Raw genomic sequence first — 22,175 nt, 5'->3', positions numbered from 1 at the left:
CATTTTACTGTTTACTTTTCTATTTAGAATACACTAAGCTTAGAAATATCTCCTCAAATATAGAAAATGTTTGCATATTTTTTAGGAAGAATTATGACCCATAAGGGAAGTTTATTAAATACTTGTATGAGTGTAGACACGGAGAAAGCAATGACCCACTGTTCGAGCTGATCTCTCTCTGGACATTAAGAACTCACCACTGAACTAGAAAACCAGGAGCTAGGAGTCACCTCGGTGAGTCTAACACCTCCTCCTAATTGTCATTAGGTTTTACCTGTCGAGTGAAAGGAGCATGCACTCTAGAAGATATGCAGAAGATTTCAGCATCACTTGACTCAGAGACCTCGGCAACCACCGTGAACTCAAGGACAGTTACGGTGTTTACTAATAAGAGGCTGAAGCACACTTGAAAATGGATGTCACTTAAAACCCTTCACCTGCATGTACCTGTTTCACTGGAGCTGCTACAGTCTTACACACATTTGCAATGCAAGGGAGTGTGTCATGCTGATGCTAGCAAGCTAAAGTAAACCTCTCATTTGTTCCCATTGCTTTTGGCAGCAATGCAAACTCTCTTATTAGAGGCTTTCCAAACATTGCAAATATTATAGGCCTATCACCAGGGGGAATCAAATTACCCACCCTAGTCCTCAAACTATTACGTATCTAAGAAATAACTTTTTAATAGCCTATTTTAATTGGCTAAACAATATCTGTCATGTACATCAACCATACTTTAGTAGCCAACTGAATATATAATGTCTATGGAATCAGTGTAACATCTAGCAGTTTATGGCTGGTTGTAGCAATGGATACTTTGATGAGCACGCAGGAGGCTCTCATGTGAGTGGAATGAAATTGCTCTCCTTTCTAAAAAGTTTCTGTTTACTTCTATCTTGCTCAGATATACCGGGAAAATTACGTTTTATCCAAACACTATGCGCTGCATTAACAGCATAATGAAGGCATCAGACTCTGTGGGCCTAATCTGATTCTCCGCTGAGCAGACGTGGTTAGCACTCAGTAGTCTAGACAAGTTATAAGGAGATTTATTTTAAAGTGTATTTGCCAATGTGATGCTTGGCTGAGGATTTCCAGATCGACAACTTGTATGTCCCAAGCTGAACTGAAGTTTACTTGATTATAAGAATAAACTGTGGAAACACACATCAAGTCCCTGACAGAAGTACTACCAAGTCCACTTAGAGTCCATCAAAATTCAAGTAAATACCAGTATCAGGTCATTGAAAGAAAACAAACAGAATACTTACAGGCAATTGAATTACTGAACAGGGGAGCAAACCAAATTGACATTACATAAACAAGACTTCCATTTTTTTCTGTCTCGCTCTGTGAACTTACATGCAAGGTTGGTGCTAAACCAGAAGTTATAATTTTCACCTTTGGTTAAACAAAATAGATTGGACTTATTTATTTAAAAAAAATCACATCATCACACTGACAGATGCTCGATGAGGAATGATCAGAAGTTGAGACAGTTGTCCCTGGAGAAACCACTGTCATGGCCCCGAAGTCACGCCCCGTGTCTATTTCTAAAGTGCACAGTCGAGCGTGCCACCTGCGCATCCCAGGACCAAACAAGAGACACGGACAAGCGGACATTTAACTCACTGCCAGAGCATCGTCCCTAGGCCTCTTTCTGTTTGTTCTCCTACGACTCACAGCAGAGTCTGGACACATTTTTCAGTGTTCCTTAATTTCGCATTTCACTATGCATTACAACGCTATATAGAGAAAACCTGACTCAATCTGCCTGGCCTCAACGGCACAGTCTCCAGGCCAAGGGCGTTAGGCAGACGTGAGTCCCGTCCTGCCAGTGGCTACGGGCATGCAGTCATGCACTTTGTCCCTGTGGCGACGAAAGGAAGCTCGTGCATGAGAAGTCCCCGGAGACAAGAAAATCAAAGATAGGTTCGACCCACACAGGAGCGACAACGGAACCTGGGAGGCCCAGCTCTAACTTCCCAGGAACATAAAATTTTAACCAGAGAATCATCTTTCCTTTGGTTTTATGATGGAGACAAAAGTGCAGCGAAGCGCTTGGACCCCACGTCTCTGGTCCCCCCAGACACAAGACACAGTGTCACCACAGACTGACTGCAGCGGAGCTGGCGGCTGCCCCTGTGACGTCTTCTCAGTCCTCAGGGCCACGCAGTGCGCCACCACCTCCCTGGGTTCGGTGTCACAGTGCAGTTTGGTGACTGCATGAGACTGTCTGTGACCCTCGGACACAGGGCACTGGGTATGACCCCTCTACGCAGGAGCCGACCGGCGGGGGGGTCCCTATTGGCTCCTGCCGGGTGACTTCCCTGTCTGGGCCGAGGTCTCCTTAGGACTTGATTTTATGACCAGAACTGCAACCTCAGATGCCCACGAATACAGAGCAGGCTCAGTCAGGCCCTTGCTGAAGTCAGCCAACAGAACATTCTCTTGGAGGAAGTAACATTTGTCTCCAGGCTTAGAAGCCGAGGGAAAAACTGAGATACATACAACAACACCATTCTATACAGATTATGAACTTAGTGTCAGGAAAACCATCCTCACTCCCGGCCAATATAAATGGAAAACCTATTCCTAGAGCAGTGAGGCTATTTTGTTGCTTCAACAGAAGTAGAAAGGATCACAGAATGCAAAATCCGAGGAAGTGCATATTTTTCCAGAGGCCGTTTAATTGGCTTTTGATACAGATTACTTTCTTGTCAATGGTTCTTTTGTCTTTCTTAAAACTACATCTGTCCAACAACCTTGCCACCTTGAATTTCAAGTACAACATTGCCTGTAAATTTAATTTAACACCGTATTATCCATAACGACCACAAACAGGAGGCAGGTGTGACCCCCACTGTCAGGCCCCAGGGCCTGAGGGCAGGTGGGGTAACAGGCTGCGAAGGCTCCGGGGTCCCACTGACTCCGGCCTCCCTGTGAGCCCAGCGCGGCCGGACTATTAAAACATCACCTCGGTCACATGCCTCTTTCAGAAGCGGTCTCTGCAAGTCCAGAGGGGTAGCAGCCCACTCGGGGCGCCCTGCGCCGACCCGCCGACTCTGCCAGGGCGCAGGCTCCAGAGCGTCTGCGGAGGGCGCCGGAGAAAGCCCCGGCTAACACCGACCCCCAGGAGCTCTGAGCCGGGTGCGCGGAACCACTGTCTCGGAGGAGCAAAGGCGGAGCAAGGACGTGAGGACTCTGTTTGAACACCCAGCGACAGGAGGTTTGCTGCGGGTGGAAATGAAGGAAGAGCTGTCGGTGTGTGTGTGTGTGTGTGTGTTGGGGGGGTAGTTGAGATGCAATCGGGGCTCCCAGGGAGAATGGGCTTCCCCTGCTGGAGTGTGCTTCATGGCACGTAAAACTTCTGAAGTCATGTAACGACTTAATCATTGCTCACTACCTCGTTAAAGGGACAGGCCACTGGGACAGGTAGCTGCATTAGTGCACACAGAAGGGCCCTTTTAAACCCGAGGTTCTGGGATTGAAGGCCATGAGTCTGTCAGAGCAGGAGCCAGAACCAGAGCCCAGGTCTAAGCAGGTCAGTGCGTGGGCTTCCCTGGGCGTCCGGACGCTCGCACACCCGGCGCCCAGCTCTCCACTGCAGCTCTCTGGCCCACGTGACCATGTGCCCACGTGCCCAGGGCTCTCTTTCATCAGACCCCCCACTATTCGCTTGCTCAAAAACGTTCAATAGCTCTGAAGTCCTCAGAGGACAAAGCCCAGCCTGTCGACAGTGACGTATTTTGGTCCCCAGCCCTGGTCTGCCCCATCTCCTCTCTGCTTCCCTCCCTGGGAGGGCCCAGGGTTCCCCCCCCCACCCCCGCGTGGCTGCTGTGCCTCCGAGCCGTCCTCCCTGCTGTAAAGAGGCAGCTCTGCTCCTCTCTCTTCCCAGGTGGAATCTGACAGGAGGTCTCCTTTTCCAACAGGGCAGCCTCAGAGGCGCAGTGCCCCGCACACGGGAGCAGGACGACAGTCCGAGAGCACCGTCCACACCTTCCCGCCTCCTCCGCCGCCCTCGGCTCCCTCCCCTTCCCGGCGAAGGCCCGCTCCTCCAGCAGGACGCGTGGGGCACTGTCCCCTCCCCAGACGGTAGCTGCCAGACAGGCCTGACTCTCGCCGGGACACTGGCTCTCCAGCCCCGGTGGCTGCCTCACTTACAGCTCCTGCGGGGAGGGCCCTTCGATCTCGACAAAGGCTGCAGGGAGTGGTGTCACCGATTTTCCACCTGTGACCTGTGACGCTCTGGGATTCTGCTCCAGACCAGAGGGGGCCCTGCAGCGGTCACTGTGACGCCGTGGTCCCGTGTTTTCCCGTCAATCTCGGCTTCGAAACGGGAGTTAGTGCTGGGGCAGGAAGGTCGAGGAGGGCAGTTCCCCTCAGGAAACCGTCTCCGCAGGCACGGCGACAGGAGTCACGGGGAGGAAGGGCTTGCATACCGGGCCGCCCACTGCCAGTGCGTTTTGGCAGGTCTAGCGAGGAGATTTCTGTCTTTTTGTGGGTGCGTTTCCCGCTCAGAAGAAGGGGACAGCCACACGCAGGTGGCACTGCTGCGTTTAGCACGGCGCCCCCTGTCGGGCTGACCTGCCAGTCTCCCCTGCCGTCTCCCCCAATGCTGAGCCTGGGGGCATGGCAGCCCTTCGGTGGCCCAGGCCCGGTCCCGGGTGTGCCGTCACCCCTGCTGCGTCCCGACTGCCGGTCCCCTGGTTTGCTTATCCGTGCGTGCCGCCCACTGCTTTCTTCACGCCTCTGACCAGGCCTGGGCCAGCCTAGGACACACAGACGTTGTCTGCACGTCCATGATCCGGGTACAAGGCAAATCTGCAACATCCCACTCAAAGCTGCTTTGGTTTTGAATTTAGAAGCAGGTCATCTTAAATCAAGTCACACCTTGAATTCACAAGAGGGAACAGGTACAATTTCTAGAGACAAAAACATTCTATACCTAATATTTTTATAAATTATAATATGCCCCAAACAAGATGTGTTCTTCTAAGATAATCTTCTTGGACTACTAAGTAAATGGCAGTATTGTTATGTTTTAAAATACTAGTCCATATCCTGTTCGTAAAATCTTTAAGTTTTTTAAATCTCCACAAACATCTTTTTATCACATAATAAAACATTTGACAATTTCCAATTTGTATTCTTTTTAAATTGGCATACTTTTATTTTAAACTACTTTTAACACATTTAAGGCAATTTTGGATACACAATTTCCTTTTTGGTTTTGTTTGTTTGAAAAAGCATCTCTCTGGCCAAGATTTTAGAAAGCCAGATTTCAGACTAAGAATGTGTGAGGAAACATCTTAGAAGTTTCCTTCATAATTCATGAAGGCTGCAGTAAGCCCCGCCCCACCACTGCTCATCAGCTGAAGGACGGGGCCTCACCGTAGTGACGTCACGTTCCCAAAGCGGAGTCGCTGGGAGCTGGGTGAGCCCGCCCCGCTGTCTTGCCCGCGTTGATGGCGGCGGGCCGACCCTGCCACGCTGGACCGGAGAGCAGTTCCCTGGACAGAGAGCAGGAAGCGGATCTTTGCCCGCCAGGGTAACCAGCTGCATGTCACACAGCTGCGTGCCCGAGGGGACAGGCGGGGAAGGTGCCGGGGGCAGACACCAGGCCCTCTTCATCACCTTGATCTGAATTTGTTGGACGGAGCTCCAAAATTCTCAAGTTCCCAGTTCCGTGCCCTAGTCACTCAGCACAGGTGCACCATCAGGTACACAGTCGGCACCATGCACACGCAGGCGCGTCCCGTCAGACACGGACTGCGAGAGCGATCGGCACTGGCGATGGTACCATGCGGCCAACAGAGAGGGTTTAACTTGGAGAAAGTCAGTCGAGAACTCAGCGGAATAAACCACCTAAACTTGGTCACAACTTCAGCTCATCCGTGGGTCTCTGGGTCCCAGAGCAGCTTGGGGCCGAGCGGCCACGGCCGTAGGTCCACACACTCCTCTCACGTGCATTTCAGTCGACAGGAGGCAGTACCTTTTATTCGCTATTTCTCTGTATAACTCCTCACTGAGATGCAAAAGAGCCAAGTAGCCTGGAGGAAAGGCTCAAGACGGAACGAGAGGCAGTCCCCTGGCTAGGCCCGAACACTTTCTGCAGTTCAGTCCGTCCGCTTCCCTGCTACTTCCTGCCTCCCCCACGGCTGACTCCTTAGCCACGCGAAGGTGCTCATTACAGTAAGATTACATTTGCGGTTGGAAGAATGACTCCAACGTCTAAATGTCCCCGTAGCGCACTGTTTCCATGGGGACGGGGACACACAGACCTTTGGAGGAAAGAACGACTCGACCCAATGCCCTTGCCGAGTAATCCGGGGCGGCGAGCTCCGAGAGAGGCGAGCGCAAAACCGAAAGGAAGGAAAGCAGTCCTGGCCCAGGAGGAGCACACAGTTAGATTAAAAATAGGGTTTAAAAAGGTCTACTAATCAAAAATAACGCAAAGAGTGCTTCGGGGCTTTGGAGAAGGAACTGATCACTTTAGAGGGTTCGCCAAAAATCCTCGAAGGACGGGTGAGGTTGACTTTCCTGACCTGTTAAAGGCTGGGCTGAGTTCAGGTCGGCAGAGAAGGGCAGGAGGCAGGCCATGTGGGGGGGTGGACGCCCTCCTGGGCTGGGTCAGGGGCCCATCCAGTTTGGTCCGCCTGCAGCAGAGCCGGAGCTGGAGCCGAGTTAGGAAAGGGGCGGTGATCGTGGGTGGCACCGGCTGCGGCAGGCCGGGCAGCACACTGGGCAGTGTTTTCTGTGGCCGCAGGCTCTCGCACAGTTCTCGAGGGGCCCCGGCCGCCAGGCAGCGCTTCGTGTCTGCACCCCCACTTCCACCTTCAGGCTCTTATCATCCCTTGCCTGATCTTTGAGGAGAGTCCAGTAACTTAATTCTCTGCCTCTGGTCTTTTCTTCCAAGTCAATTTGCTAAATTATGAGTAAACATCACAATCCAGCTTAAAAGACTTCTATAACTCCCACCACACGGAGACCCGCGGGCGTATCCCAGAGGCACAGAACAGGAACCTGACAGGCATCTGGAGGATGAGTGAGTGAGCGCACAGCGGGCGTCGCCTTTGTTGCATGCAGGTCAAGTCCATAGCACTTGCCAACCCTACTGTTTTCATTATATTCTCACAAAAAACCAGGTGAGGTAGATGTTAATATCCTCATTTTCACTATCAAGAAATTGAGGACCAGAGAGATCACATAACTTGCTGGAAGTCCCAACATTTTGAGTCAATAGCAAGGCTGGAATTTGAATTTAAGCCTGAAATCTGGGGTGGGGGGGGCAGCAAAACAAATTAAAAAAAAAAATGGAGAAAGACCTGAAAGGGCACCTCGCCAAACAGGAAGACAAGCAGAGTGAGAGGTGTCCTGTGGCCCCGGCGTTCACAAACTGTGAGTTAAAACGACACGGAGACGTCACTAGACAGCTGTGAGGAGGAGGAAAGTCGAAAACATGAACACCGCCCACTGCTGGTGGGGACACAGGGCAGCAGGGACCCCCCCAACCCCACCCCACTGGCAGTGAGAATGCAGTAGTGGTGCAGCCACGTGGGGAGACGGCTGGGTCGTTTCTCAGGAAACTCCAGAGAGTCTTAAGACAGATCATCGGGCGGAGGAGGGTCAGGGCTGCTCCCTGCCCCGCGGGGCCCTGTGCCAGGTGGCTGCGACCTGCCCTGTCACTCCGACGGGGCTTTTCCTTTCTCTAGGCGCTGTTTGCAGCTGTAATTCACATGCCACAGAATTCGCCCATGGAAAGCATCCAGCTCAACGGCCTTTAGTATTTTACAGAGTTGGTGCCACCGTCACCAGAACCAGTTTCAGAACACTTTTAACCACGTCACCAAAAGGGGCCCTCTCACCCCAGCCCCAGGCAAGCACCGGCGTTGGTTGGCTCCCTCTTTCTGGATTTTGCTATTCTGGACATTTCATACAAATGGAATCATGTGCCACGTGGACTTCTGTGCCTGGCTTCCTTTGCTCGGCCAGCTTCGCGCGCGCTGTGGCAGGGGCAGCCTCTCATTCCCTGTCGCACTCGGATGAAACGCTGCCGTGTGCGTGCATGAACTCACCCTGCCTTTGGACGTCAGTTCCTCCTGTCGCCAGGGGCCTGGTCTCGTCCTCTGCTTCAAATCCCTACTCCCCCTCAGCACCCAGCTCTGAGCGCGCTGCTCTCATTCCCGGGCCCCGCGCGAGCCCCGGCCTCCTTCTCCTCCCCCTGGATCCTAATCATCCACACGGCGCCTTCCCTCCGCCACCCGCCAGCGCACGGGGCAGTGGAGGGCCATCCAGACCCCACACCGGGATCCAGGGAGGCGGCCCGCATCTGAGAGCCGGAGGCCTGTAAGCTTCACCGGAGACTTGGGGATGAATAAAATCACATTCACGCGTTTGACTCAAGTAAATTAGATCTGTAAAGAATTGAACCCAATAGTGGTCACCATGATCGTCACCAATAATAAAAGCCATAAGCAGAGGGGTGGAGAAGGGGGAAGGGACCTTGAAGAAAATCAGATTCAAATCCTTCATTTTACAAGGGAAGAAGCTGCCACCTGCAGAGACGAAGGAGCGGCCAGCGGCCCCCCGAGAGCTCAAGGAAGAAGTGGGGGTGCCGGGAGACGCCATCCTGCCGAGGAGAGTGCACGCCAGCCGGGACCCCGGCTCTGCCTCTCACTAGTCACATGTGCTTAAGCAGAGGACTAAGTCTCCTAAAAATCAGTGTCCCCTGAACAAGAGAGGACGATGAAGACCCAGCCCACGGAGCAGTCCAGGGATCAAACAGGAGCCGTGGCTGCAGACAACAGCAGGTTTTGGGCAGTAAGCGTGCACGCTGAGTGACACAATGGCAAACTGACCGACTGGGGACGGCCAGATTTGGAAAACAGAGATGTACAGCTACACACACACACACACACATACACACACACGGAAGAGAGAAACTTTTTTTTTAAAGGGAGATTTCATTTCAGCCAACGTGATTTGCAGTCAGCCGGAGGTAGGAACAGTACCTTGTAACTATCAGCGGGCGAAAGGATGTGTGATCTTTAGGGACAAAAGATGTTTATAAAGCCAGAAGTTATTGCCGTCTTGCCTTCCCTTCTACCTGGCTTGTCTTCACACTCACCAGGACTTTCTGTCTGGTGCTTCTGGAGCGGCTTCGAGGGAAACGTGCTCTCTTCGGAGACTCTGCAAGACTGTCCGCAGTTTTTCTTCAAACAATGAACACCTCAGGCCCAGCCACACACGCACGGGCGACGGGCAGGCTCTCGTGGAGAGCCGCGCCGCTGCTTGTTTAGCGGGCCTCTCGCACTCCTTCAGGTCAACACGGCGTCTGGACTTCAACTGCCAGGGGACAGCTTAGCCGGCTGAAGTAATGGCATGAACCTGCACTTCATCACGTTGTCAGCAGACCACGAGACACTGGTATTGCACCATTCATGCAAAAACACAGAGACAGAATCAACATTCCATTTTCTCTGGATGGACGGATGTAACATGTGAGGAAGTAAAGAGAAGGTTCTAGAAAGATGGAGGCTCAGCAGTAGTTACCTCTAGGGGGTGTTCGCAGGAAGTGGGATAAAGCGGCAGTGACAAAGGGGGACTTCGGCTTCAGAGTGACGCCTCACCTGCTTCTGAGAGCGAGTCGCTGCCTCGCCGTGCAGTCCGTGGGTGAAGGACCCGCGCTGGTCGTCCGGCTCCTTCCGCACGACTGAGCCAGGCAGACGTCCTCCCCGTGGGGGGGAGAAAGGAGGCTTGTGGCAAATTAATCCTTGCATTTCATACTCCACTTCTTTTTGAAAAGATTTTACTTACTTATTTTTAGAGAGAAGGGAAAGGAGGGAGAAAGAGAGGGAGTGTGGTTGCCTCTCGAGTGCCCCCTACTGGGGACCTGGCCCACAACCCAGGCATGTGCCCCAACTAGGAATCGAATCGAATCTGCGACCCTTTGGTCCGTAGGCCAGTGCTCAACCCACTGAGCCACACCAGTGAGGGCTCATACTCTACTTCTAATGAAATATTAGGGGAAGTAGCTAAAACGTTCTTTTCCATACTGACATTTTGTGCAAAGAAACACCAAGAAAGTGTTTCAATTCACGAAAATACCAGCTCTCCTCACCACATGTTGGACCTCTGACAATGATGAAAATGGCCTCGACCCGACACCTTCCATGAGGCCGAGAGCAGAAGGACACTAGGCAGGAGGAAGGCGGGGTCAGAGGGGGGGTGGGCAGAGGAGCTGGGCCGGGCGTGGGACACCTGTGTGCTGCCGGCAGTGCCCGGTGCCTCCCGGGAAGCCCATGGGGAGGACCAGGGGAAGAAACAGCTCGTGCTCGGGAGGGCACCCTCTGCAGTGGGGGCGGAGGGCCCAGAAACCCGAGCCTGTCTGTCCTCGTTTCTGGGTTTTCTTCTCCTTTTGTGTTGAACTCCCAGCTGGGAAACCCAACCCCCTCAGCTCCCATGAGGACCCTTCCACAGGGACACCCCCAACAACGTCCAGAAGAGACCCTCGCCACCCGCAGTGGGGGACGTTCGCGTGGGGACGGGGCGCAGGCCCCAGGACAGCCGAGACGAGCCCTGACTGGGCAGGCCGTCCTGGGGGGCAGGGGCTGGCCCAGCCAGCCAGCTCCCGCCTGGGTCTGAGAGGGGACAGACCGACTGTCCCCAGGGAACAGGAGGACGGCGCGGTTCCTTTGCACTGGGGCGCCACATCGGTCTGGAAAACACGGACCAGACTTGGAGGTGCCAGTGAGCCTCTTTCCCCCGGTGCCTGTCCTGCCCACACCGCCTTGCCCTCCTGGTGGTCCAGGGGCAGCATGCCCAACAGAATGCCAGGAGAGGGGAGCCCGGAGCCTTCCTCGGGGTGGAGAGGGGGGGCTGTCCCCCAGGGCAAGGGCGGTGACGGGGCTGCGGGGCCTGCATTGGCCTCTTTCCCGACCCAACTCTGCTGCGGAGGAAGGAGCCCTGAGGCCGGCGACCTCCTGGGCCCGTGGCCTGAGTGCTTCGGTCCGGCCGGGCTCTCTGCGGTCTCTTGGTGCCCCAGCATCACTCATTATTTCTTCTCCCAAAGGGCTTGCCGCTCCTTCTTGTCTTTAGCTCAATTAATTCTGTGTCTGCCGGACCAACACGAATTACCACTTCCATGTCTTGCACTTTTGATTTAAAAATAAAGCTACTTTGGAAGGTGTTCAAAGCTTTATTAATATTTATGTGGCCATCAGCGGTGGCTCTGAGGTCTGCGAGCTTCTCTGTAAAACGAGCAGCTCTCCCTCCAATCCTGTCCCTGGCGGGGCTGCTGCCCTCCCGCGCTGGCTGCACCATCTCCAACATTCTGCTTCGGGTGCGGAGCGGAATTTCACACGAGGTCACAGACAAGCTGGGCATGCCGTTCCCCCACTTGTCTCGCCCAGTGCCCTCCGCAAGTCCGACTCACACAGCTCGCAGCCTTCTCCGGCCTCTGCCACCCACCCAGAGGCAGCCCCTCTCCCGCACTCGGGCATGGGCTCCGTGTCACAGCCACGCACAGTTACGTGGCACAGACGTGCAGGGGAAGGGGTCACTCCCCCAAAGGATGGGCGGGGACCGTGGACGGGGACACAAGTAGGGACTGAGGAAACCCAGAGGGAGCCGTGACCAGCTTGAACAAGGTCACGGGGAACAAGGACAGCCAGGGACCGCGTGGGACAGATGAGGACACTCGCCTGTGCTGGGAGGGACGGGTGTGGAGGAAAGGCCAGCGCGGCTGGCACTGTCTGCGGACAGGAGCTGTGTGCCAGCTCTCTGGATTCTGATCCCGACTCGCCCGCCTCCTGGAGGTGTGGCGTGGCCGCAGGTGTGGGGCCAGGCCACTCTGTGCCTTCAGTTTCTCCTGGGGAAAGTGGGGAAGACACTCGTGCAGCTCCCACTAAAGTTCCGTGAGTACCAAGGGGTTGATGGGCGAGAGCGATAGCACAGAGCGGGCACGTGGCAAGCACTCAGCGAAGACGAGCTGAAGGGAAGAGTTTGGACAAACAGAACCGAACACTGTGCTGAGCAGCAGGTAAGATATAACGCAGGTTAAAACGATGGCGTCTGGAAGGTATTTCTACTGACAGCCACAGGGTGCCACGAAACTGAGAGTTTCCACGTAAAATATAGGAGAGTTAATAATTTTCTTCCCTGCTACAAAGAAGGGAAAAGTCAAGGATAACTAGGACTGTTTCACCCCTAAGGGAGACGCTCCACCTGGGTCTAGTAAGAGTCCGCCGGGCACCTCCCACGCACTGCGCAGAGCTGTGCTCACATCCACGGGAGCAGCCACAACCACACCTGGCTGCCGAGCACCTGCCCGTGCCTGGTCCACACTGAGTCGTGCAGCGAGGGAAAGATGTATACCACATTTCAAAGGCGTAGAGCGGAAAAGGTTAATCACTTTTAATGCTGATTATGTAGAAATTACTTGGAAACATTAAGTTAACTAAAAGGCAGCATTAAATGAATGTCACTGTTCTATCTGAATGTGGCTCCTGGGACATTTCGATGACCTAGGTGACTCACACCTGTGACCCGCACCGCATTTCAACCGTGCCGGCCCAGCTCCGGAAGGAGCGGCCACGTGACCACTGCGGCTGCCCCTTCCAACCAGCAGTCAGCTGCCAGGCATTGGCAACCTCCTTTCTACACATCCCAGCAGCTCTGCGGACCAGGCCCTATCTTCTCTCCTTTTACAGAAGGGAAGGTGTCAGAGCAAACGTTGCCGCAGAGCACAAAGCTAGTAGCGTTCAGGGCGGGAGCGAATCTACAGGCGCCTGACTCCAAAGCCTGGGTGCCTTCCCCTGCAGGTACAGGGGCCACGTGGGGCTCGAGGCCCGGGGGGGGATGGGCCCTCCGTGGGCAAGGGGCACCCAGCACGTCCCCAGCAGGCCACCCCACAGGATAGGCGAGTGCTGTGTTCGTGAAGGGCACGGACGCCCTCAGATTCACAGACGACCCGAGTGAGGCTCTGCCGCCCAGCACAGAGCCACTCCGGCTCCCCTTACCAGAGCCTGAGCCCCGAGCACCAACAGAACAAGCAGGAAAAGAATTCAAAGGCAACGTAGTACATGCTTTAAGAGCAGAACTTAACGTGGAAAAAGTACAGGCACAAAGATGTTACTTGCTATAATATTCATAAAAAATCCAACAGGCAGCTAATTAAAAAGTGATCATTTTGGTACCCTGGTTAACACCAAACATGCTTGTGTTCTATGGCATAAAAACCAGAACACGGCATTATGCGCACACCAACCACATATAATTCTGTACGAGGACAGGGGCATAAGGAAGGGGCCTGGGAGCCCTCTAATTAACGGCGGGCGATTCTCAGAGGAGGGGGCGGTTTTGCTTCCCGGGGGGGGGGGGGGGGGCATGCGGCAGCACCGGGAGACACTTCGGCCATCACAGCTCAGGGGGTGCTAGAGAGACGCTTCGAAGCGTCCCACCACGTACAAGACAGCCCCTGAGACAATGCGCTCGCCGCCCAGGCCCCCAACGCCCCTAGTGCCGGGACCGAGAAACCCTGCATGCGGTCACGGGGCGACAGAGTTACTTCTCCTCTGTTCTCCACGTCTTTATAATTCTATATTGATGTACAGCACAAAAATGTTTTCAAATACAAAAAAAAAAAAATGACTACTAGGAACAAGTAGCACACTAGATCCGCATCGCCAACCTGGCCGGCCATTACGTTTATGGGGGCGGGCGACGCGATAGGCTCTACTGAACAAATTCCCCTTAAAACAGTCCCGAGACCTGCTGGACGCCGCGCCTGGGAGGACGCCTGCAGACTGCCCCTGGGGGCAAGCGTGGCCCCGTCAGCTCCGCCACCCCCGCAGCCGGCCGACCCGCGGGCAGCTGCCAGGAAGCTGGCACCCCCGGTGGGGCGGGGACAGCACTTGCTCAAAGTCAAAACCTCTCTCCCTCGTCTGAGCGAGCGGAGCCCAGAGGGGGTTAGGGTCCCTGAGACCGACAGCATGCGCTGACATGGGCACCGCGTGTCGGGAAGAGATGGAGACACGCCCGCTGACCACTGTCTCTGGTGTTCAAGTCTCCGTGGTGGACACCGGAACCACGAAACCCACGCCCATACCCGTTCAGTCTGAAGACTCCTCTTCTGAACGAACCCACGGGCACCGACAACAGGTCCTCTGGTCCAAGACCCCACAGACGAGTGTCTCGTTTGCTGGCCCGCAGGGAGGAACGCGCATGCAAGCTGTGCACACACTCGCCTGCATTCACACTCGCCTGCGTTCACTGGCTCCAAACAGGAGACTCTGAAATAAAGTCACCCCAGGGAGCGCCCACGTGCTGTTCCCCGGGCAGCAGGGCTCCAGGAACAGCACGTGAGCGAGCGCACACGTGTGAAGTCACACCCCGCACTGGCCAGGGCTGCTCGAACCTCCTCACAAGGAGACTTCAGAGCTCCAGCTCCCTGTCTGAAGTTTCAGTCACAGGGTCGGTCACCCACTCACCGGAACTCACTGCCCCGCCGACCCCGAAAGCCCTTCGTAGCGTGCGGGGCATGAACCACCCGTGCCAGCCCTGTCACTCGCTGGTGTCCTCGTTCACCTGTCTCTTCCAGGAAAAGGCCAGCATTTTGGGGGCAAGGACGCGGTCCTGACACCGTTTCTGACCTAAGCTCCCACACAGGCCTGGAGGACGAGGAGCAGGAGGTCAGAGAACCTGCCCGTGGTCACGGACTGGCACCGAGGACGCCCTGTTCCACACCGCGTCCTCCCATTTCGTCAGACTGCAGCGAGCACGGGAGGAGAGGCTGAGTGTGGGGAGGGGCGTGTGCGAGTCACACCAGACAGGAAGTTTTAGACACAAAGCAAGGCAGGGCGTGGGAGTGGGCTCCAGGGCACTAACTCCGGGAAATGGAACACACAGCTGGAGAAGGTGACATGGACAATCGCGTGCGCCTCAGAAACAGTCTCCCCAGAGTCTGTTCGTCCCGCTTCCACGGAGACGCACCCAGGCCCATCCGGGCCATCCTCCTTGACCTTCCCGAGGGGCGGGCTGTGTTCTGCGGTCTGTCTCCACACCTCTATCTAATTCGGGAGAGGCTGGGAGAAGGAACGACTCTGTGACCTCGGTCAGCCTCCCAGCTGTGCAGGGTGACTCCAACGGGGGCTGGGGTGGGGGGGGACCAGACCCGGGAAGCCCTGCAGCAGGAAGCAGGCGTCAGCCGGGGCAGGAGCCCAAACGAAGCGGACGGGAGATTCTGAGGTGCATTCACCCCGACTGCAGCTTCCCGAGGACGAGCCGTGAACACTCCATCAGGCAGGGCCACGGCATCTCATGGCCACCGAGTGCTGGACAGGCCCTTGGCCGGGGTGGCGTACCCACGCCAGAACCGTTAGGGGACAGAAGAGCAGCGTGACCGGGAGCATGGGCCCCAGACCCGCACTGCCCTGGCCTGTAGCTCTGCACTTCCTGACCAGGGCTTCAGGCAGCGCGTGGCGCCCAGCTCGCCTGGTACATGGGTGCTGGGTGCGAGCCGCACAGGGTGGCCGGCGGGCCCCACACGTCGGCTGTTGTGCGTGCCCTTGCCGTCAGGCTCGAAGTGCCAGGGCCACACGTCATTTCTTAAGGCGTCCTGGGCCTCTTTGAAATAGCATGGCATTATACTGGTAAAAATTATTAAAAGTAAAAAAAGGTTAAGGTTTTTACAGTTGGACAAATCTAGGAATTTGGAAAATTTTTATTGACTCAAAATTAGTGAGGAAAAGCCAAGTGAATCCAGATGGTGTTGGTGATGATGATGATGATGATGATGAAGAAAATGATTCTCCCTCTAAAAACAACAGTCTGATTACATGTGGGTATAGGTATACTTGTTAAAAAATATATCAATAAGTAAATGTTTTTAATTTTGTAAAGTCACGACTGGCAGCTTGTGGAAGATACAACCGACACCTCAGCTTTGCAGAGAAGAATTGCAGGTCATTCTCGGAAGACCCCGGCCCGCCACATGAGCCCGGGCGGGCGAGTCCGACGCAGCTGCGGTTCAGCCAGTACCAGACCGGCTCCCCCAACGAGGGCTCTCTTTTCAGAGCCGGGACCCTGGGTGCCGCCCGGCGCTCCTCGCTTTCTCAGTGCGCTGCTGGCCTGCCCCTCCCACTGAGCTGTGCGGGGAAAGCGGTGGCTGATGAGGAAGTGGGAGCTGCCCACTGGACACAGAAATGACGGAGGCAGAGCCCCTCCCAGACAGCCACTGGGTCGCTCGCTCCTTGGTGGGGACATCTGCCCCACGCTGCTGTTTGTCGCACTGTCACTGGGTGCAGGACATGTCACTTTACATCACACTCAGGACAGGATGGGCTGGTTACTATCGGTCACCGTCACTCACAAAGCCGTTTCTCGCCGTCAGCCCTGCCATCTGTCTTCCACGTCCTCGCCGCACGTGGGCTTGCTTGCACAGGTGCAGACTAGCCAAGGTCACCACGGAGCCAGCCGCCACAGACAGGGATGGTGTGGAAGACCTGACGGCAGCCGGGGACGAACACGCACAAGGACACACATGACCGATGACACTCCCGTCTAGGCTCACCGTGCACAAGCAGCACGGACAGGGTCCCGGTCGCCCCTCTCAGGGACAGGGCACCCTAAGGAAGTGCACCTGTCCTGTGGCCTCAGTGTCGCCGCACCGACAGGTGAGTGTCGATTAAAAATGGCAACTGAGCAGTGACGTTTCCTGGCATGTGCTTTCTAGAGAAATGTCAGAAAATGTATCACATCCCCTTCTTCAATAAAAAGGTAGGGTTTGGCAATCAGGACAGGAAGTCACAGGAGACACGGGGCTGGCGACAAACAGAATGTCCTCCTTCCATGTGGCCACTTCATCCTGTGTCACGGTTTCCTCTCCCACGTCCTTCCAAAACTAACTATTTTAGGAGACGTGTTACTCGTTGTCACTGGGGTGGCTATTTCATGGGGCACACAGACCTTCCACTCCACACTCCTCGGAAACTCAGCGACGGGGACTCGCACCCTGCAGGGGGCAGCCTGCACCCCCGCCCTGAGATGCCAGGGCCCCCCTAGCGTGTGGCGCGTCCGTGCCTTCTCTCGGTGCTCAACGCGGCTGGTCACTTCCGGTCACAGCCGAACTGCACGTGTGCTGCTTTTCTGAGCAGTTGTTAAATGTAAAATAATGTATCGAGTGAGTGCTGTTTCAAAAGCTTATTGATAAAAAGGAACGTTTCCCTGTAACCACACTGAACAGACAGTTGATTATAGAAAAGCATGTCGGTGCGCATATGGCAGCCGGGAGATTATGCACATCTGGATTACTTTTGGCAAGAGACACGGCGAGGTGTCCAAAGCCAAGTTTAGCAATCTGTCACTAACAATATGTACATTTATTTTAAAATGTCAAGGGCTCAAAGTCATATTTTCTGTTTCTTCATAAACGTTCCAGTTCTTCCTAAGACAGCAAACGGGGGACAGAACACACGGCCCGGAACCGCCAAGGGCTGACCGAACAAGGGGGAGTGGCGAGCTTCTCGCCCCACACAGGAGGGGACCGCAGGCGCGCGGGGTGCGGGGCACTGGAGTCCAGGCCACGAGGAGGAGTGCCCCGTCTCACTTTAGAGGGTGGTGGGAAATGCTTTCCCATGCCGCCGAGGCCGGCCCCCCGCGTGCAGAGGCAGACACCACGGACTCGGGCGAAGCGGACGGAACTAGTCTGATGGCGTCTGCCGCCAAAGGGAAGAGACCCACGACTCTGTGATCATCTCAGATTAAATTTCCTTTCTCCGATTGCCAATTGCTGACATCATCTAAACCCTAAAGAAATGTTTTCTCACTTCCAGTCCCTTGATTAAAGGAAAAGCCCAGAGACACGAAGGTGGCCCGAACTAGCAGGAACAAGCACCCTGACAATGGAAGCAGGAGTGCCGGCCAGGTGGGAATGCAGCCCTGCCTGCGTGCACAGAGCTCGCCCTGGCTGCGGAGCCGTGCACGCGTCACGCTGACATTCCAGGCTCCTGAATCGCACTCGGGACTGCCAAGACCCATCTCAGAGCCCGGGTGGGGCCGCCTCCCCAGGCGCTGCCTCCCAGCCCCACCTGCCCTGGCAGCAGAGGGAGACCAGAGCGGGGCGGCTTTGTTCAGAGCACGGCAACCTGCAGATCCACAGTGTGAGCCTCTCTTCCAGCTCACTACTTTGGCAGCGTTATTGTTGATTAGCATCTTCACCCTGTGCCAGTTCCAGATCATCACATTTTTAAATGGTATGGGAACAATAAACCTTAAGTCCCTAAGTCGCACTGGCTGGTAGTCAGACACCAGGTCTGGGCTGCGACCTGAGCCGGGCCTACTGAACAGGGTCAGCGCCGGCGCCCACCTGGCCGTGCGGCTGTGCGAATGAACTGCCCAACGCTTAACAGATATTCAGAAACGTTGGCTGAGCTCATGATTCCCTTTCTCCATCCGAAAGTCACGGACTGGGGGCAACAGGGTTCATACACCGCAGATGGCCAGTAGCATGCTGCAAATCCGAGAAAGGGCCTGGAAACAACTGCGAAGAGGGGAGCAGGAAAGAGAAGAGGAGGATCCAAGGAGGAAAAGACACTGTTAACTTTTAGACTGTGCTGCCTGCGTAAAGCCGGAGGCCCGAGCGCGCCGAAGTCTGTGTGAGATTCAGTCTTTCCCCGCCTCCGGGACGGGACGGGCTGCGGCGTTGTGAAGAGGAGGCGCGCAGTTTCAGGGTGTCCCTTTCCGCCACTCACCGACGCAAACGGGTTTTAACTGGGTGGTATTACAGGTACTGAGACAAAGAAATCTATGTCCTTCTTCATGTTGATCTTCTCTATTTAACTACAAAGCTTCCTTTTAGAAATATGCACGGTCCAATGGTGTTCATATAAAAAGTAGGTATAACAGACAAAAGGTAAAAAGGACTTTCAATTAATTACATGGGTCCATTTGCCCACATGCAGCATCCAGTGTCTCGAATGGTGGCGATTTTCCCGAAGTCACCCTGTTCTCGGTCTCTGACCTCTTACACCCTGCTGGGGGTTCTGTGACCTCATGGGACACAAAGGCCCAGAAATATCAGCTTTGTGGTCCTGTGAGGTGGACTCTCCAAGCTCCAGCGAAACACGTGCAGAAAGCCCCACACAGACAGGACAGAGTGACTTGTGGCACTGGACACAGAAGACTGAGAAAAGCCAGGGTGAGCATCAGATTGCACTGCTTTGAATGCGTGCAAGCCTCCTGGCCCAAAGAAGCTTTTGTGAGAGTTAGTCACTTAGAGGGTAAAAACCCATCTTCCCGATTTCTGCCAAGTCACGGAGCATCAACATGGATGATTCTTCCATGGCCAGGGTCCTGCTGTTGCCTCCACCCACAAAGGAACCGGCGGGGGCTGGCGGGTTCTCCTACGAAGAGGAGAGGCTCCCCCCCAACCCCGGGGCCTTACGTGAGGTTTTAACTAACACTGCTTTCCTTAATTCATCCACTGTGGTCTCTTGAGATTTTATTCACAGGACAGCCAAAATAAAAGAACAAACAGATGTTAGAAAAAAGTATTGTTTGGGTTAATAATATAAATTTATTTTTAAATAAACTATGATATATGTGTATCTTATGTGGGGACTTTAAAGCCATAATTATTTAACCTTGTATTTAAATTATAGGCTTAATTTTAATTTTATTTTATTATATTATGCTAAATTATAAACTTAAGCACCATATAAAATGTGGTAAGTGACAAGCACAGACTAAGTAAGAAGCTAACATCTGGAGCCAGACAGACTTGGGTTTGTATACCGACTCTGCAGTTCATCTTTTCACACGCCATGTCAGCTTCCTGATATCTACCCACAATAAATTACACACCTGGGCAAGTGTGTGTGTGTGTCTCTGCTACTTATACACACGCGTGCACACATCATACCGCAGGGCTGTTAAGGACTGAATGAACACCTCACCCAGTGCTTAGCAGATACCCAACAGCGAACTCAGAAATCAAGGTGCTATAGAAGGTAATGTGATGGGAATTTATCAATGTGTATCATGACATGCATTAAAATTAAAGCCTTTTTGATAAACTGCGAAACCGTCACAAAGGACACCTTATAAACTATCTTTGAAATGGGGATCCTCACCCCAGAATTAAGCCACAAAGAACAAAAAGAACCTTGTAAAACTTGTTTTCCTGAGGCCAAACCATTACATTTCTAGTTGGCATCTTTGCGAGGAGACGGTAAATGCTAAGAGGTCTAGGAGGCAGATGATCACAGCACATGAAAGACGATGTCGCATGAACCAATAAAATTCAGAGCACTGACTGGGTCCGACGTGGGGGTGACCTTCTGTAAGTCCTCCCAACTGCGCACAGAGCACCTGTGGAGCCAGACACCACCGTGCTTCCCGCAGGGGCTCCCGGGGAGGAGGCCCCGCCCTGGGCCCGTCCAGCGCCTTCCAGTGGCCTGTCTTCTCAGCAAGACTCCCCCAACTCAGCAGCTGTCGGCGGGGAGGGCAGGTCGTGAGTTCTCCTTCGCTCCCCTTACAGTCACATGCTCTGTGCTGCTAGGGATGTTTCAAGTAACCCCAAAAGACATTTCCTTATGCTTCATCAGCATCAATACAAATTCAATAGGGAGAAATTAAGAATACTGACAGGGACCCTGGCCTGAGAGCTTGGTTGGTTGGAGCACCGTCCCGATATGCCAAGGCTGCGGGATCGATCCCCAGTCAGGGCACTTACAAGAACCAACCAGTGAGTGCCTAAACAAGGGCAACAACACATCGATGTCTCTCTCTCAAAAGTATGTAAATAAAGAGTGCCGGTACACTTTCCTAAGGCCTGTTAACTTACTGCCATTCATTTACTTAAGTGCTTCAAACTCTAACCTTCTGTTGGAGGGAATGCAAAGAACAAAGTGATGTTTTCTCAAACTCAGATGCTTAAGGAGGTCTGCTACTGAAAGAAAAAACATGTGGTAGGAATGTCTTGGAAATGACACAGGAGGCATGGCAGCAGAGGAGCAACTTAAAATGAACCGTATCAGGACAAAGTAGAAATTCGCCCTGCCAGACAGTTCATTAAACTTTCCAAAGGCCAGTCAACAAGGAGACACTGAAGTGGCTGTGGGCACCATGGAAGTGCCTGTCCCCAAAACTGAGCTCAGAAACTAGGGTAAATGCAAAGAACACATAGCAAAGCAGCCCACCTCCAAACCACAAGGCACGCCGGAGTAGAAAGGTCTGGAGTGTTCCATGTCAAGTACCCCTGTCGGAAAGGAATTCCCCATTGCGGTGGGGAAGACCTACAAGAGCTTACACTACATGGTCCTGAGGGTGCTCATTACTTAATTCACACACGTAAGGAAGGCCTTGGGCCTGTGCAAACCAACTAATAATTAAACAGCCAGCCCCAGTAGCAGCTGACTAACTTCGGGCTGTTTCCCAACATTCTCTCGTGCCTTGTAGGCCTCAGCCCAGGTGAATTGACTTGCATTCCTTGGCAAAGATGTGAGGCTTTTAAGTTCAGGGCAGGGGGGAGGGGACAGAAAGAGAGGTCTGTCATGACCCCAGACTTTTAACTACATTTCAAAGGATATTTGACAACATTTTCGAACATTTTGGTGAATTCTAGAATCTCAGCAACCATTCCTCTCTAAAGATGTAATTAATAAAGCATTACGGGAAAAATACATGATGCCATTGTCTTTCTTGAATTATGCTAACTTGATTACAATAAATTTAAATAAGTCCTAAGTTAATTATTTCAAACAATAGAATTTTGAGGATTTAGAGGGAATGCCCACATAAGGGCATTCTGAATTTAATTTTATTTTTCTATTTATAATGCCCTCTTCAGGTTATATAAAAAAATAAAAATAAAATAAGCACAATGAGTTATTCATCAAGCCCAAATTGTTGAGTTTTTCTCTTGATGCTGAATCTGATTTGTGTAGAAGCATCAATGCGTCACAATCAACACCAAATTATCCGAATAGCTTTTGTGGAGAATATATATCATGCTCACTGCACAGGCTGGTTTAAGTGACAGCAAAGTCTGGAACGCATGACAAGCCAGGACGCAAGTGGCACCCACTGTACATCGCTCAGCAGCCGACAGACACCCTGGGTGGGAGTGAAGGAGCGACGTGAACACACACACCCTTCGAATCACCAGGGGGCAC

General features: G+C 53.5%; 1 protein-coding gene across 1 annotated transcript in view; it reads right to left on the bottom strand.

Moving 5' to 3' along the window:
- ARL15 (ADP ribosylation factor like GTPase 15) overlaps positions 1 to 22,175 on the bottom strand; it is a 281,488-nt gene that overhangs the window by 98,293 nt on the left and 161,020 nt on the right. The window lies entirely within an intron of this gene.

This window comes from Phyllostomus discolor, chromosome 3 (assembly GCF_004126475.2).
Source record: "Phyllostomus discolor isolate MPI-MPIP mPhyDis1 chromosome 3, mPhyDis1.pri.v3, whole genome shotgun sequence".
Classification (NCBI taxonomy): Eukaryota; Metazoa; Chordata; class Mammalia; order Chiroptera; family Phyllostomidae; genus Phyllostomus; species Phyllostomus discolor.
Note: the sequence above shows the minus strand (reverse complement) of the source record. Positions and strands in the feature narration are given on the sequence as shown.